This window comes from Eptatretus burgeri, chromosome 13, assembly GCF_056783735.1.
Source record: "Eptatretus burgeri isolate ZD-2024b chromosome 13, Ebu_testis_v1, whole genome shotgun sequence".
Taxonomy (NCBI): Eukaryota; Metazoa; Chordata; class Myxini; order Myxiniformes; family Myxinidae; genus Eptatretus; species Eptatretus burgeri.
Window position 1 is genome coordinate 29,775,012 of NC_140973.1, and position 14,432 is coordinate 29,789,443.

Here is a 14,432-nt window from a genome sequence, read left to right on the forward strand (position 1 = left end):
CATGAATCCCTCTACTGAGTGCCGTTCTAGTTACACATGAATCCCTCTCCTGAGTGCCGTTATAGTTACACATGAATCCCTCTACTGAGTGCCGTTATAGTTACACATGAATCCCTCTCCTGAGTGCCGTTATAGTTACACATGAATCCCTCTACTGAGTGCCGTTCTCGTTTCACATGAATCCCTCTCCCAAGTACCGTTGTAGTTATACATGAATCCCTCTCCCAAGTACCGTTGTAGTTACACATGAATCCCCCTACCAAGTACCGTTGTAGTTACACACGAATTCCTCTAGCAAGTACCGTTCTAGTTACACATGAATCCCTCTCCTGAGTGCCGTTCTCGTTTCACATGAATCCCTCTACCAAGTACCCTTCTAGTTACACATGAATCCCCCTACCAACTACCGTTGTAGTTACACACGAATTCCTCTACCAAGTACCGTTGTAGTTATACATGAATCCCCCTACCGAGTACCCTTCCAGTTACACATGAATCCCTCTTCCGAGTACCTTTCTCGTTACACATGAATCCCTCTACTGAGTACCGTTCTCGTTATACATGAATCCCTCTACTGAGTACCGTTCTAGTTGCACATGAATCCCTCTACCAAGTACCCTTCCAGTTACACATGAATCCCTCTACTGAGTACCGTTCTAGTGACACATGAATCCCCCTACCCAGTACCGTTGTAGTTACACACGAATTCCTCTACCAAGTACCGTTGTTGTTATACATGAATCCCCCTACCGAGTACCCTTCCAGTTACACATGAATCCCTCTTCCGCGTGCCTTTCTCGTTACACATGAATCCCTCTACTGAGTACCGTTCTAGTTACACATGAATCCCTCTAATGAGTACCGTTCTAGTTGCACATGAATCCCTCTACCAAGTACCCTTCCAGTTACACATGAATCCCTCTACTGAGTGCCATTCTAGTTACACATGAATCCCTCTCCTGAGTGCCGTTCTAGTTACACATGAATCCCTCTACCAAGTACCCTTCTAGTTACACATGAATCCCCCTACCAAGTACCGTTGTAGTTACACACGAATTCCTCTACCAAGTACCGTTGTAGTTATACATGAATCCCCCTACCGAGTACCCTTCCAGTTACACATGAATCCCTCTTCCGAGTACCTTTCTCGTTACACATGAATCCCTCTACTGAGTGCCGTTCTCGTTTCACATGAATCCCTCTCCCAAGTACCGTTGTAGTTGTACATGAATCCCTCTCCCAAGTACCGTTGTAGTTACACATGAATCCCCCTACCAAGTACCGTTGTAGTTACACACGAATTCCTCTAGCAAGTACCGTTCTAGTTACACATGAATCCCTCTCCTGAGTGCCGTTCTCGTTTCACATGAATCCCTCTCCTGAGTGCCGTTCTAGTTACACATGAATCCCTCTACCAAGTACCCTTCTAGTTACACATGAATCCCCCTACCAACTACCGTTGTAGTTACACACGAATTCCTCTACCAAGTACCGTTGTAGTTATACATGAATCCCCCTACCGAGTACCCTTCCAGTTACACATGAATCCCTCTTCCGAGTACCTTTCTCGTTACACATGAATCCCTCTACTGAGTACCGTTCTCGTTATACATGAATCCCTCTACTGAGTACCGTTCTAGTTGCACATGAATCCCTCTACCAAGTACCCTTCCAGTTACACATGAATCCCTCTACTGAGTGCCATTCTAGTTACACATGAATCCCTCTCCTGAGTGCCGTTCTAGTTACACATGAATCCCTCTACCAAGTACCCTTCTAGTTACACATGAATCCCCCTACCAAGTACCGTTGTAGTTACACACGAATTCCTCTACCAAGTACCGTTGTAGTTATACATGAATCCCCCTACCGAGTACCCTTCCAGTTACACATGAATCCCTCTTCCGAGTACCTTTCTCGTTACACATGAATCCCTCTACTGAGTACCGTTCTCGTTATACATGAATCCCTCTACTGAGTACCGTTCTAGTTGCACATGAATCCCTCTACCAAGTACCCTTCCAGTTACACATGAATCCCTCTACTGAGTACCGTTCTAGTGACACATGAATCCCCCTACCAAGTACCGTTCTAGTTACACATGAATCCCTCTACCAAGTACCCTTCTAGTTACACATGAATCCCCCTACCAAGTACCGTTGTAGTTACACACGAATTCCTCTACCAAGTACCGTTGTAGTTATACATGAATCCCCCTACCGAGTACCCTTCCAGTTACACATGAATCCCTCTTCCGAGTACCTTTCTCGTTACACATGAATCCCTCTACTGAGTACCGTTCTCGTTATACATGAATCCCTCTACTGAGTACCGTTCTAGTTGCACATGAATCCCTCTACCAAGTACCCTTCCAGTTACACATGAATCCCTCTACTGAGTACCGTTCTAGTGACACATGAATCCCCCTACCAAGTACCGTTGTAGTTACACACGAATTCCTCTACCAAGTACCGTTGTAGTTATACATGAATCCCCCTACCGAGTAGCCTTCCAGTTACACATGAATCCCTCTTCCGAGTGCCTTTCTCGTTACACATGAATCCATCTACTGAGTACCGTTCTCGTTATACATGAATCCCTCTACTGAGTACCGTTCTAGTTACACATGAATCCCTCTAATGAGTACCGTTCTAGTTGCACATGAATCCCTCTACCAATACCCTTCCAGTTGCACATGAATCCCTCTACTGAGTGCCGTTCTAGTTACACATGAATCCCTCTACTGAGTGCCGTTCTAGTTACACATGAATCCCTCTACTGAGTGCCGTTCTAGTTTCACGTGAATCCCTCTCCTGAGTGCCGTTCTAGTTATACATGAATCCCTCTCCTGAGTGCCGTTCTCGTTACACATGAATCCCTCTACTGAGTGCCGTTCTAGTTTCACATGAATCCCTCTCCTGAGTGCTGTTCTAGTTATACATGAATCCCTCTCCTGAGTGCCGTTCTAGTTATACATGAATCCCTCTCCTGAGTGCCGTTTTAGTTGTATATGAATCCCTCTCCTGAGTGCCGTTCTAGTTTCACGTGAATCCCTCTCCTGAGTGCTGTTCTAGTTATACATGAATCCCTCTCCTGAGTGCCGTTTTAGTTGTACATGAATCCCTCTCCTGAGTGCCGTTCTCGTTACACATGAATCCCTCTCCTGAGTGCCGTTCTCGTTACACATGAATCCCTCTCCTGAGTGCTGTTCTAGTTATACATGAATCCCTCTCCTGAGTGCCGTTCTAGTTATACATGAATCCCTCTCCTGAGTGCCTTTCTAGTTATACATGAATCCCTCTCCTGAGTGCCATTCTAGTTACACATGAATCCCTCTCCTGAGTGCCGTTCTCGTTGCGGTGCCGATATAAAATCTGCACCCCCTTTCAAATTTTTTACCTTTTGTTGCCTTGTAACCTGGAATTAAGTTGCATTAAATCAGTCTTTTTCACCTTTATTTACACATCGTGACCCACAACTTCCAAGTGAAAAACAAATTCTACAAATTTTAGAAAATTAATTAAAAATACAAAACTAGAGTATCTTGGTTGGATAATTGTCCACCCCCCTGAGTTCTTACTTGGTGGAAGCACCTTTGACAGCAATTACAGCTCTGAGTCTGTTGGGATAGGTCTCTACCAACCTTACACACTTTGATTGAGCAATATTTGCCCGTTCTTCTGTTCAAGCTCAGTGAAGTTACGTGGGGAGTGTTGATAGACGGCAATCTTCACGTCGTGCCACAGATTTTCGATTGGATTTCGGTCGGGACTCTGACTGGGCCACTCCAGGACATTTATCTTTTTTTCCTTATCCTCTCCAGTGTATCTTTGGCTGTGTGCTTCGGGTCATCGTCATGCTGAAAGATGAACTTCCGTCACAATTTCAGCTTTCTTGTCGAGAGTAGGAGGTTTTCCTTTAGGATTTTTCTGTATTTTGCTCCATCCATTTGCTCTTCTATACTGAAAAGTGCCCCAGTCCCTGCTGATGAGAAACATCCCCATAACACAATGCTGCCACCACCATACTTCACAGGAGGGATGGTGTTCTTTGGTTGATGTGCTGTGTTGGGTTTGTCCCAAACGTAACGTTTTCCATTTCGGTCATAAAGTTCCATCTTGGTTTCGTCAGCCCAGAAAACGTTTTGCCACATGGCCTCAGAATATATAGCGTGTTTTTTTGCATTCCTCAAACGGGACTCAAGGCGTGATTTAATTTTTTTTTTTTTGAGTACTGGCTTCATTTTTGCCACCTTACTGTGCAGGCCAGACTTGTGGAGTGCTTGGGGTATTGTTGTCGCATGCACACAGTGACCAGTCTTTGCCATAAAGGCATGTAGCTCTTTCAATGTTGCCATTGGCCTGTTGGTGGCCTCTCTGATCAGTCTCCTCCTTGCTTTGTCATCCAGTTTTGATTGATGCCCTGAAATGGGCAGGGTTTTGGTGGTACCTAACAGCTTCCATTTCTTCGTGATTGTCTTGACTGTACTCCAAGGAATATTCAAGGCCTTTGAAGTATTTTATACACATCCCCTGATCTTTGCCTATCCACAACTTTATCCCGAAGGCCGTTTGAAAGCTCCTTGGTGCTCATGGTCGAGTCTTTGTAGTGAAATGCACGAGCCAGCAGAGGAAACTTACAGGAACAGCTGATTTTATTATGAAATAATCAGAATCACGACCATTTAATGCAGGTGGTGGTCATTTAACTTGGTGTGTGATTTTGAAGGTGATTGGTTACACACGAGATAATTACCTCCACCACCGAAGGTGAAGGAGGTTATGTTTTCACCCCTTTCTGCCTGTTTGTTTGTCTGTATTTTTTTTGTCTGTATTTGTTTGTCTGTTTGTGTACAGTATATCTCAAGAAGTTGTGGATGGATGCGGATGAAATTTTGTGGACAGGTTCGGTGTGTGACAAGGACGAACTGATTTGAATTTGGTGAAGATCCGGATTCGGATCTGATAAAATTATCAGATATTAAGATAATTAAAAATTATAATTTTTAAAGTGATTCTTCACCATTGATGGGGCTAAACTAATATATAGCACGATATCTCAAAAAGTTGTGGACGGATTCGGACGAAATTTGGACAGGTTGGGTGTGTGACCACGACAAATTGATTCGATTTTGGTGAAGATCCCAATCTGGATCCAACTACTAGAATTTTAATGTGATTCTTCACCATTGAGAGATAGGGCTGAACTGATATATCATGATATCTTAAAAATGTATTGGGCCTGATATGTTCTCATGGATCAGACATTATCGGGCAGAGGTATGCGCTCCACCGAGTGCCCTTGAGTTTACAATAGCTATTATAAGGAGGGTGGACATTTATCCAACCATGATATTCTAGTTTTGTATTTTTTTTTAATTAATTTTATGAAATCTGTCGAATTTGTTTTTCACTTGGAAGCTGTTGGTTACGATGTGTAAATAAAGGTGGAAAAAGTCTGAATTAATGCAATTCAATTCCAGGCTACAAGGCAAGAAAAGATGAATTTTTTTCAAAGGGGGTGTACACTTTCTGAAGGTACTGTAGCTGTATGAATTCAAACAGTTGTTGCCTGATTCTAAAGGAATTTGCTCGTGGGTGGAGGGATTGGAGTGGAAACGAGCGCGACTTGCCTTTCCATTCGGTTGGATTCGCACGGTGTACCTTCCCTGATGTCAATATAAACTCGCGGATTCGCGGACCTTCATTGGGACCACTGGTGCAGTCGTAGACCAGGAGTGCACACGAGAGATGATGCCCAACCCTGTGCTTCACCCGCGCAGTCAAAACGGTCCATTCTGGTTTTGTTTTCTTTTGTTCTTGTTAATTATATGTTTAAATGACTGCGGTGGGAAGGCTCGGTTTACGACCCCTTCATCGAGGAGTGTTCGCTTCAAAGCGGGTTTAGACCTTGTGTTGTGTTATTTAACACTGAACCCCACGGGTTCGATTTGGGAACACCACCCTGATCCCTGTGAAATCGTCGTCATTTAAATTGAGGTTCATAAAATACATTAAATACCTTTACTTTGGACTGTTTGAGTGTTTGTTTGTTTATTTATTGCAGGTATTCCTTTTTTGGTAGATTTGTCTCTCTCTACCGGTATATATTTGTTTTTTTGATTGTGATTGTCACAATTGGGCCCCTACCAAATTATCCTGTTGTTGTCGTCATTGGTGGTCCGTCAGTTGTTGGATTGGTCTTCCCAAAGAGTCGTCATGACGAATGCACCTTTGTAAGCAAGTAAAGTACATTGCAGCTGTTGCATGATTGGTTGCTTTGTTTGTAGTTGTCGTCCTGGTGAGACGATGTCACGTGAACGGCCCTTTTGTATTGCCCGAGATTGACGAACGGATAGCAGTCACACCGAAGGCGCCTGATCTCTCCAGAAGTTCCTTTGCCGTCGCCAAGAGTTTCGCCGCAGGCATTCCGGCTCAGGAACAAAAAGGCTTCTTTTTTTTTTTTTTTTCTTTTTTCTAACGGAACAACTTGGACATGATGTGATCACATGGCCCAAGATGTTGACCAGTTGTAGTATTTGCTCTCCTATTTCCTTAGATTTTGATGACTCCATGTGAGCCGACTCCATCACAGTCGCCGTGATGGTTTTAGAGGAGGTCGATGAGTGTCCTGTGCAGGTTTATCATCTTGACCAAAGAGGGTAAGTATCCGTGTGAATCGTGGAGATTGTTGCCCGTGTAAACATGTCCATAAAATGCTTGTTCACAGTTTGAGCTTTTAAGCTGATGTTGCAAGTTGGTGAACGGTCAGACGATTGATGTTCAAGAGGAGGCTGAAAAAGTAATTACAGAATTGCCAACTGCGGTGTTTGCGCGTTCCACCATTCGGCGATTGGTGCGACGTTAATTTGTTCCCTTATTACAGTTCATTGGACGGGGCTGGCAGGGGACCTGGAGGTACGCACGCTCTCCTCTAAGCTGTCCCGCCTGGGTTTGAATCTCGAGCCAGCTACAAACTGTCATCCAGGTGTTCCACAGGCTGGGTGATTCGTCGGTGTGTGTGTGTGCCGTCCCTCGGATGGATGTTAAACGGGTGTCCCATCTGCCAGCATTCGTTGGTGGATGTTAAAGATTCCACGGTTCCCTTCGCGAAGAGGAGGCGAGCGATCGTGGTCACCATGTAAAATTTCCAAATTCCTTCCCAAATCTTGGTCGAACATCAAGCTTGCCCAGGTGGTTCGTGAAAAAACTTGGCCCAAAATCTTTCCATGGCGAACCCCACAAGGAGGACATTGGGACCATACTCTGTGCAGAGCGTTGGTGCTGCCTGAGCAGTCTCCTTGGCGATTGGGCACAATCCTGGACGGGTCGCCACTCCGACACAGGATACCAGCAATCTGGCTCTCATTTTGCCGACCTCGGAAGGATGACAGGCAGAGTCAACCCCACCTGGTATTAATTCAACAGCTGAGTGGTATTTGAACTCTGAAGCCTGCCACCCTAACCATTATGCCAACACCAGGCATAACCCTTGAAGAATGTGGGAATAATTGGGTATGATGAAGAAGAGGAGGATTACAGTGACTGACTGTTACAATGTATTCATTCACAAGCAGGACGGCCGACGTGATGTTCTCCTGAAGTGTTGTATGATGTTGAGAGACGATAGACCCGAGGATGTCCTGGTTTTATTGTGTTTTTTTTTTTCTGGTATACCTTGTCGAGGCTCGTGTGAGAGCTAACACACAACGCACAGCAAGGGGGGGGGGGGCATGAGACAAGAGGGGCAGGAGTGGGAAGGACAAAACAGTGGGGAACAGAGACGTTAGGAGATCTGTGGAAGGGAGAGGGATGGGGCGGGGAACACGGGGCATACAAGATCAGGCTGTTCCTCAACTAATTGGGAATCGGACCTGAGGACGTGTCCTGGCCTTGGTAAGTCATTGGCAATGCCATCGCTGTGCCTCCATTTTATTCGTTATTTAATATAACAGGCTGTTTGTTCTCGCCCAGGGCTGCCACCAGCGTTTGATGCATTTGGCTGTTAAATTCCATCTCGTGACTCGATGTGCTTGTGTGCAATTTGGGCTCCGATGTTATTTGTTTTTAATTCATCCATTTGGCTGGCTTCTTTCGGTATTTTTTAATTACCTCCGTCACCTAAGGTCAAGGAGGTTATGTTTTCACCCCTCTCTGTCTGTCTGTCTGTCTGTCTGTCTGTCTGTCTGTCTGTCTGTCTGTCTGTCTGTCTGTCTGTCTGTCTGTGTGCACGATATCTCAAAAAGTTGTGGACGGATCCGGATGAAACTTCGTGGACAAGTTGGGTGTTTGACAAGGATGAATTTATTCGATTTTGGTGAAGATCCGCATCCGGATCCGACTACTGGAATTTTTTAAGCGATTCTTCACCATTGAGAGATTGGGCTAAAAACGATATGTGGTGCAACATCTCAAAAATGTAATGGGCCAGGTATGTTCTTGTGGATCAGGCATGGCATGGCGGAGGTGTGCGCTCTACCCAATGCCCTTCCACTCGAATGATGTTTTGATTTTCCTTGTCATTTTTCAGTGCAATGTTTGCTGATTGCGTGATTATTCTTGCCGGTTCATGTGAATTGCTCACAAGCAGTGTTCCTTTTAGCCGGACATGAATGTTATGTGCGTGCGATTACAACCAGCTCCTTTCAATGTGGGGAAAATGAAACGACTCGGGTTTAACTTGCGCGGCCAGAACCTGGATCGGGAGACGTGATGCAAGATCACGAATTTCAGGTGTTGTCTATTCTGATTATTTAATTACTTGCATTTGCCTCGCAGGCCATCAAGGTGCTTTGTCCTCGTGGAAACCAATCCACCTGGACCTCTCTGCAATTTTGTTGAGTGAGTTTCGGTGATTTGTCCTCTTGATTCGATTACCTGCCACCAACATATTTCTGGAACAGTCAGTTTAATGGAGGAGCACAAAGTACGTTTTGAGGAGTTGTTGTTGCACAGAGTCCGATGAACGGATTGAACAGAACAGAATGAATATATTTTAACGGTCCTCAGTCGCTCTGGTTGCCTGACTACGAGTCTGATGCGTCGTGCCAACACGACCGCAACGGTCAATCACTTCGGGGTCTTCCTCGTCGTAGGAGCCAGTGACGTGTCGAAAAGCAACAATTCTGTGCAAATTGGAATTCCGAATCCACCGAGCGTCCCGCCGATGAGGTGCCACATGTCGTATGCAAATGATGCTGAGCGTGAAGCGATCTACGGTGTTAAACACCGTAGACTATTCGCCCTCAACGGCCTTTCTCGATCACCCCCAGCAGAACAACAATCAGAACTCATCCAAGAGACCAAGTCAGGATGACATGTTTATTTAAAAAGAAATGGCATGGGGGGAATTTACAAAAGAATCAATGTACAAAAATAAATGATGCAACCAACCATTATAAATAGACCCCCTTATCCACTACCGATTACGCACCCACAAACCGATGAACAAATTGGAACCTTAAAGGTCCACGGAATCAGAAAATCATGTTTGGTTTAATGAATAGATATGGCTTCACTGAACGCAATCGTTGTTCTTTTCTTGAATACATATCTTGAAAGGAAGATTTTAATTTTAATTTATTTATTTATTATCCCACCCCCGGAGGGAGGGAGCGGGATATTGTAATCGTCCGGTTTGTTTGTTGGGTGGGCGCTAGAGTACCCTTATTGTCGGGTTGTGTGTGTGTGTGTGTGTGTGTGTGTGTGTGTGTGTGTGTGTGTGTGTGTGTGTGTGTGTGTGTGTGTGTGTGTGTGTGTGTGTGTGTGTGTGTGTGTGTGTGTGTGCGCGCGCGCGCCGTGAGGCTCCACAGCACAAACCAGCAAACCGATTTCGATGAAACTTGGCGAACAGGTGCCATATGAGCTGGGAGTGTGCGCGTTTGAGTTTCACCCGTTGCTATGCAGCGGCCGAAAAACCGCGTTTTAAGAACCCAAACGGTATTTTCAATACTTGTCCTGCAGTTTTGAATGTGGAGAAACGAGACTTCGGAATTAAACACTTAGAGATATTTAGAAAATTTTACTCGAGCCGATTTTTGATTTAGGTATTTTTTTTCAAATGGTAGTCCTTCAAAAATCGGGTGTCTATTTACTGTCATTTTTGTTTGTTTGTTTGTTTGTATGTAATGGACAGCTCTGGAGGCCAGAGGAGTCAACTGGTTTTGATGAAACTTGACAGGTAGGTTCATACCAGGATCTAGTTCTATGCTTTTGAACACCGTTGCTATGGACACCACCGTTGCCCAGCAACGGGACTTTGAAATGTTTGAAAAATCATAAAAAAATTATTTTTTCGAAAATCAAAAATGGGCTTCCAGGCTTTTATGCGCACTATAATCAACCTCTTTGTAAAAAATTTTCAGCCCGATCCGTCAAAAACTGTATGACTAGTATGCAATTATGTCGCGACCACCCATGTCGCCTACCGGCTTGTCTGTTTGTTTGTTTGTCTGTCTGTCTGTTAGCAACTTTACGGCAAAACGGCTTTAGCAAACACTATCAAATTTAATCCACAGGTGGGTAATGAACCTCGGACGACCCCATTAACTTCTGGGTCCAATTGGATCAAAGGTTAAGGTCAAGGTCACAAAAAGATCAAAATCGTTTTTCGCTCATAACTTCGTCAAAATGATCTGATTTACTTCAAACTAAGCTTATAGTGAACCTTATTCTATTTGTCACTTAAAATCATTATAATCCTAGAGTGAAAAATGCATATTTGTGAAGATCGGTAGGGTCCGAAGTTTTGGGGGTCATGGTCATCGGTCAAAATTACAAATTTTCCATTATAAATCAAAAAAGGTTAGGAATATGCGTGTTTACTATGGAAGACATATATCAAGTCCTTTATTGGCTTTCCTTTGAGACCATGACATTTGACCTTACGTGGCCTTGAAAGGTCAAAATCATTTTACGGTCATAACTTCGTCAAAAATGGTTTAATTGACTTCAAACTAAGACTAAAATATTCCTTATTCTATTCCTTATAATCAATATTCAGGTTAAGGATGAATCGAATTTAAATTTGATCCCCAAAATAACTTTATGCCTTAAATGGGTGGGATTTGTTGTGCCTGGCACCACTTGTTGATTTTTTTTTTTTTTTTGGTGTCCTTTTACGCTCGATTGGCCCTTCCCTCCAAAGAGCAGCAATGTGATTACGTCATATATCACATAAAGCCTGGTGTTGGCTTAACAGGTAAGGTGGCTGGCTTAAGATCCTCGGGTCTTGATTTTGAGCCCCTGTCACCCATTGAATTAACAACAGGCAGGTTGATTCAGCTTGTCATCCTTCTGAGGTTGGCAAAATGAGTACAAGCTTCCTGGTAACAGGAGACATCATATCGGTGGCACAGCCCCACCCCCAGATAATGATGCAGCCAGCAGCCGCAGGCTGCATATGAATAAATTAATACATCACGTGACCTGCTATGTCATCTCTGACACTTTTGCTGCGGGACTTACGTTTATGTGTGGTGTGCGTTTGCTCTGAACTCTAAAAGTACTGAGAATGCCAGCTGGATGTGTCCATGCCGGTTAAGACCAAGCTGGGCGGATGGCTGAACAGTTCTACCTTTGAGGCGAACACATGATCATTGGAGATGAATGTGCTCACGGGACAGGAGGGTGGCAAATTTGTATACCGGATGGAACACAAGGGTTTATACTCGAACCCACAATGAATAGACAGACACAAGCAATCTTGGTAAACAAGGGTTTAATTAACATAAATCAAGTAGTCATCAGCGCTAATAAAAGGGTCTGTCTGTGTGTGTGTGTGTCTGTGTGTGTGTGTGTGTCTATGTCTGTGTCTGTGTCTGTGTCTGTGTGTGTGTGTGTGTGTGTGTGTGTGTGTGTGTGTGTGTGTGTGTGTGTGTGTGTGTGTGTCATTGATTGGTATCTACATATGCGGGTTTCAGAATGTGGAATGGAGTCCGCCCAGGGTAGGTCAAAGCATCCACCTTCATTTCAGTAATGGATCATGATTCATGGACCAAGCTGTGAAGTTTTCTATACTCAGTTTTGTGCTGAGGGCTCTTGTCAGGATTGTTGTTGAACCCCGGACAACTTCCAACTGTAGTTCATTTGTAATAATATTCCCAGAGATGGTTTTTCATATCTCTGTGAGGTTCTTCGTCTTCATTCTTGAGGTCTTGGTATTTGGTCATTTTCTTGATTTCTGCTTTGTTAGTCCAAAATCACCGGTATTAACACCTCACTTAGCAATGCCTTCTTCTTCTCTTTTTATTTTTTTTATTTTTTTGTACCTTCGTATGATATTTGGTCGCAACGTTTTGTTTTCGATGTTCATGCTCGATGGGACCATGAGGTCCTACGTGAGCGGTACTTCCATTTTTTCAGTCCATGCTTTTGGTTCCTTTTCCCACAAATTTTCTGGAACTGGGATATCAAAGTTTTCACAATTGTGCCAGTGGTTAACATTACGAACTCTGTTGTGTCGTTGTGTGTACAGCTGTTCTGACATGAGTTTGTTTTGTGTCTGAGTTCAGTCATTAAGCATAACATATCATTCTCTTTACTAACCCCACCTCCACTCCTCACCTTTTTCTCTCTTTATTTTTTCCTCCTGTCCCCTCCTTGCTCCCCCCCCACCCCGTCTCTCGCACCTCTCCCTGCAGCAGTGTATAGCAACGTTTGGTGAGGCGTCGCTCTCCCCACCTCCACCCCTTCCTCGCTCTTCTCCACTTCCTAGCTCCCCCTTCTTCACCCACTCCTTGCTTGCCTCCCCTCTCCATCTCTCTTTCTCCCCCCCCCCTTCCCCCCTTAAAACTTCCATCAGCGAAGCGACAGGGTTGTATTTGCTCGTAATTGGAATAAATTAAATATTCATAAGAGAAATAAATCAAAGCGTGATAATGAAAATAAATCAAAACGTGAGGTAATTTACAGCCTAAAGTTGAGGTCCCTTTACACACAGTTACAAAAACAGACAAGGGGAAAAGATAAAACAAAAGAAAAATCCCTCCTTTATTCTGGCACTTAATGGTCTTTTACAGCTTGATGATCGAACCGCGTTGTCCTGTACGGGAAACTGCACTCGAAATGGCACCAAGCCACTCTCCTGGCAGAAACATACGTGAGTTATTCGTGTGGTGGTATTCAATGGCGTGGCTCAGAAACCGCCGTGCAGCTTCGTTTCATTTCACTTCGTTTCACCACGATCGTCCACCTTCCTCCTCGACCATACGACGAGACGATTTCTGAAGCCCTGTGATAAGGCCACGAGGCACGTTCTTCTTCCCTCCTCAGAAATTTACATGCTTTATGACTCGGTTGAACAGTCAATAGCTAGCGTTTTTCTCCACCGCACGAACAAATTCGCCTCAGCATGAAACGATAACCATGCAGCCTTCTTCACCATGTTGAGGGGAAGCCAGTGAGCTTGATCCTTTTGCCTCCAATTGCGTACCTCACAACACTCTCCTCTCCCCCGAACCTTCTGACGTCCCACCCATCATCCACCCCAGGGGCATGGTCATTCCTGGAGGTGGTGTTTTTGCATGCTTGGAACGTTCGGCTCGGTTGTTGTTTTTTAAGGATGTGATTCCTTTTTATCGCCGGTCTTGTTAATGCAAAAACATAGGAAAAGGTCACAAGGGGCAATCACAAACTGGGAGAAATTATCCTTAAACCCTGCCTAATTAACACAGCAATGCCCCCCCCCCCCCCCGTGCGATGACACGTAACAACCTAAGCTGACAGTCTCCCTACTTAAATTACATCGAGATGTCTCCTGTTCGTCCACGGACCATGTTACTCAATACAATCCTACCTTTACTATGAAGTTCCTCGATCTACCCCACAAATGTTACAGTATTGTTGCTGGTTGTAGCAATACAACCAAAGATGGTGTGAGTGTGCATGTTTTCCCAAAAGATCCAGCTGTAAGGAAAATATGGACAACCAAGGTAAAACTGACCAGAGGAAAGTGGCATGGGCCAACTGCTTCAAGCATCATTTTCAGCGCCCATTTTGAAGATAATTCGTACAACACCGGCCTGTATTCCCAGTATGGGATGAGTAAATTGGACCGATTCAAAGCCGACACGATCCCCACGAATATTAGAGATAATTATAATCTAATGGAGTAAAAGAAAAAGGACAGAACAACTGTGGGAAAGTGCCAGAAACTGTGAGGGTTAGTAGTGTTTTTGTTTTTGTTTTTTTACCCTGCATTTCTACTTGGCATCGGCCATGACCACCACCACTTTAGTAATCATTCAGTAACTTTCTATGTTTGGTCGTTTCTATGCAGGTAGTGGACAAAAAATGAAAACACCTGTGTAAATAAGGGACACCAAGGATATTGAAAGTAACGGCTTCCATACAGGTGTGCCCCGTGTGTTAATTAAGCAAATAACATCCCAGCATGCTCGAGGTCATGTATAAACATGTTGCACGTGCCTGGTT

General features: G+C 44.3%; 1 protein-coding gene across 8 annotated transcripts in view; it reads left to right on the plus strand.

Annotated features, from left to right (window-relative positions):
- Positions 1-14,432, plus strand: part of LOC147014156 (formin-1-like) — an 87,343-nt gene that overhangs the window by 2,917 nt on the left and 69,994 nt on the right. For 4 of the 8 annotated variants that reach the window (XR_015050664.1, XM_085851865.1, XM_085851872.1 and 1 more), the window contains exon 2: positions 6,559-6,661. The exons of 3 other annotated variants lie outside the window; for them this stretch is intronic. The gene's annotated coding sequence lies outside the window, so the exon portion shown is untranslated. Of the gene's footprint in view, positions 1-6,558; positions 6,662-6,885; positions 7,015-14,432 lie in introns of all 8 variants that reach the window. One more of the 8 variants, XM_085851867.1, reaches the window with a different exon arrangement.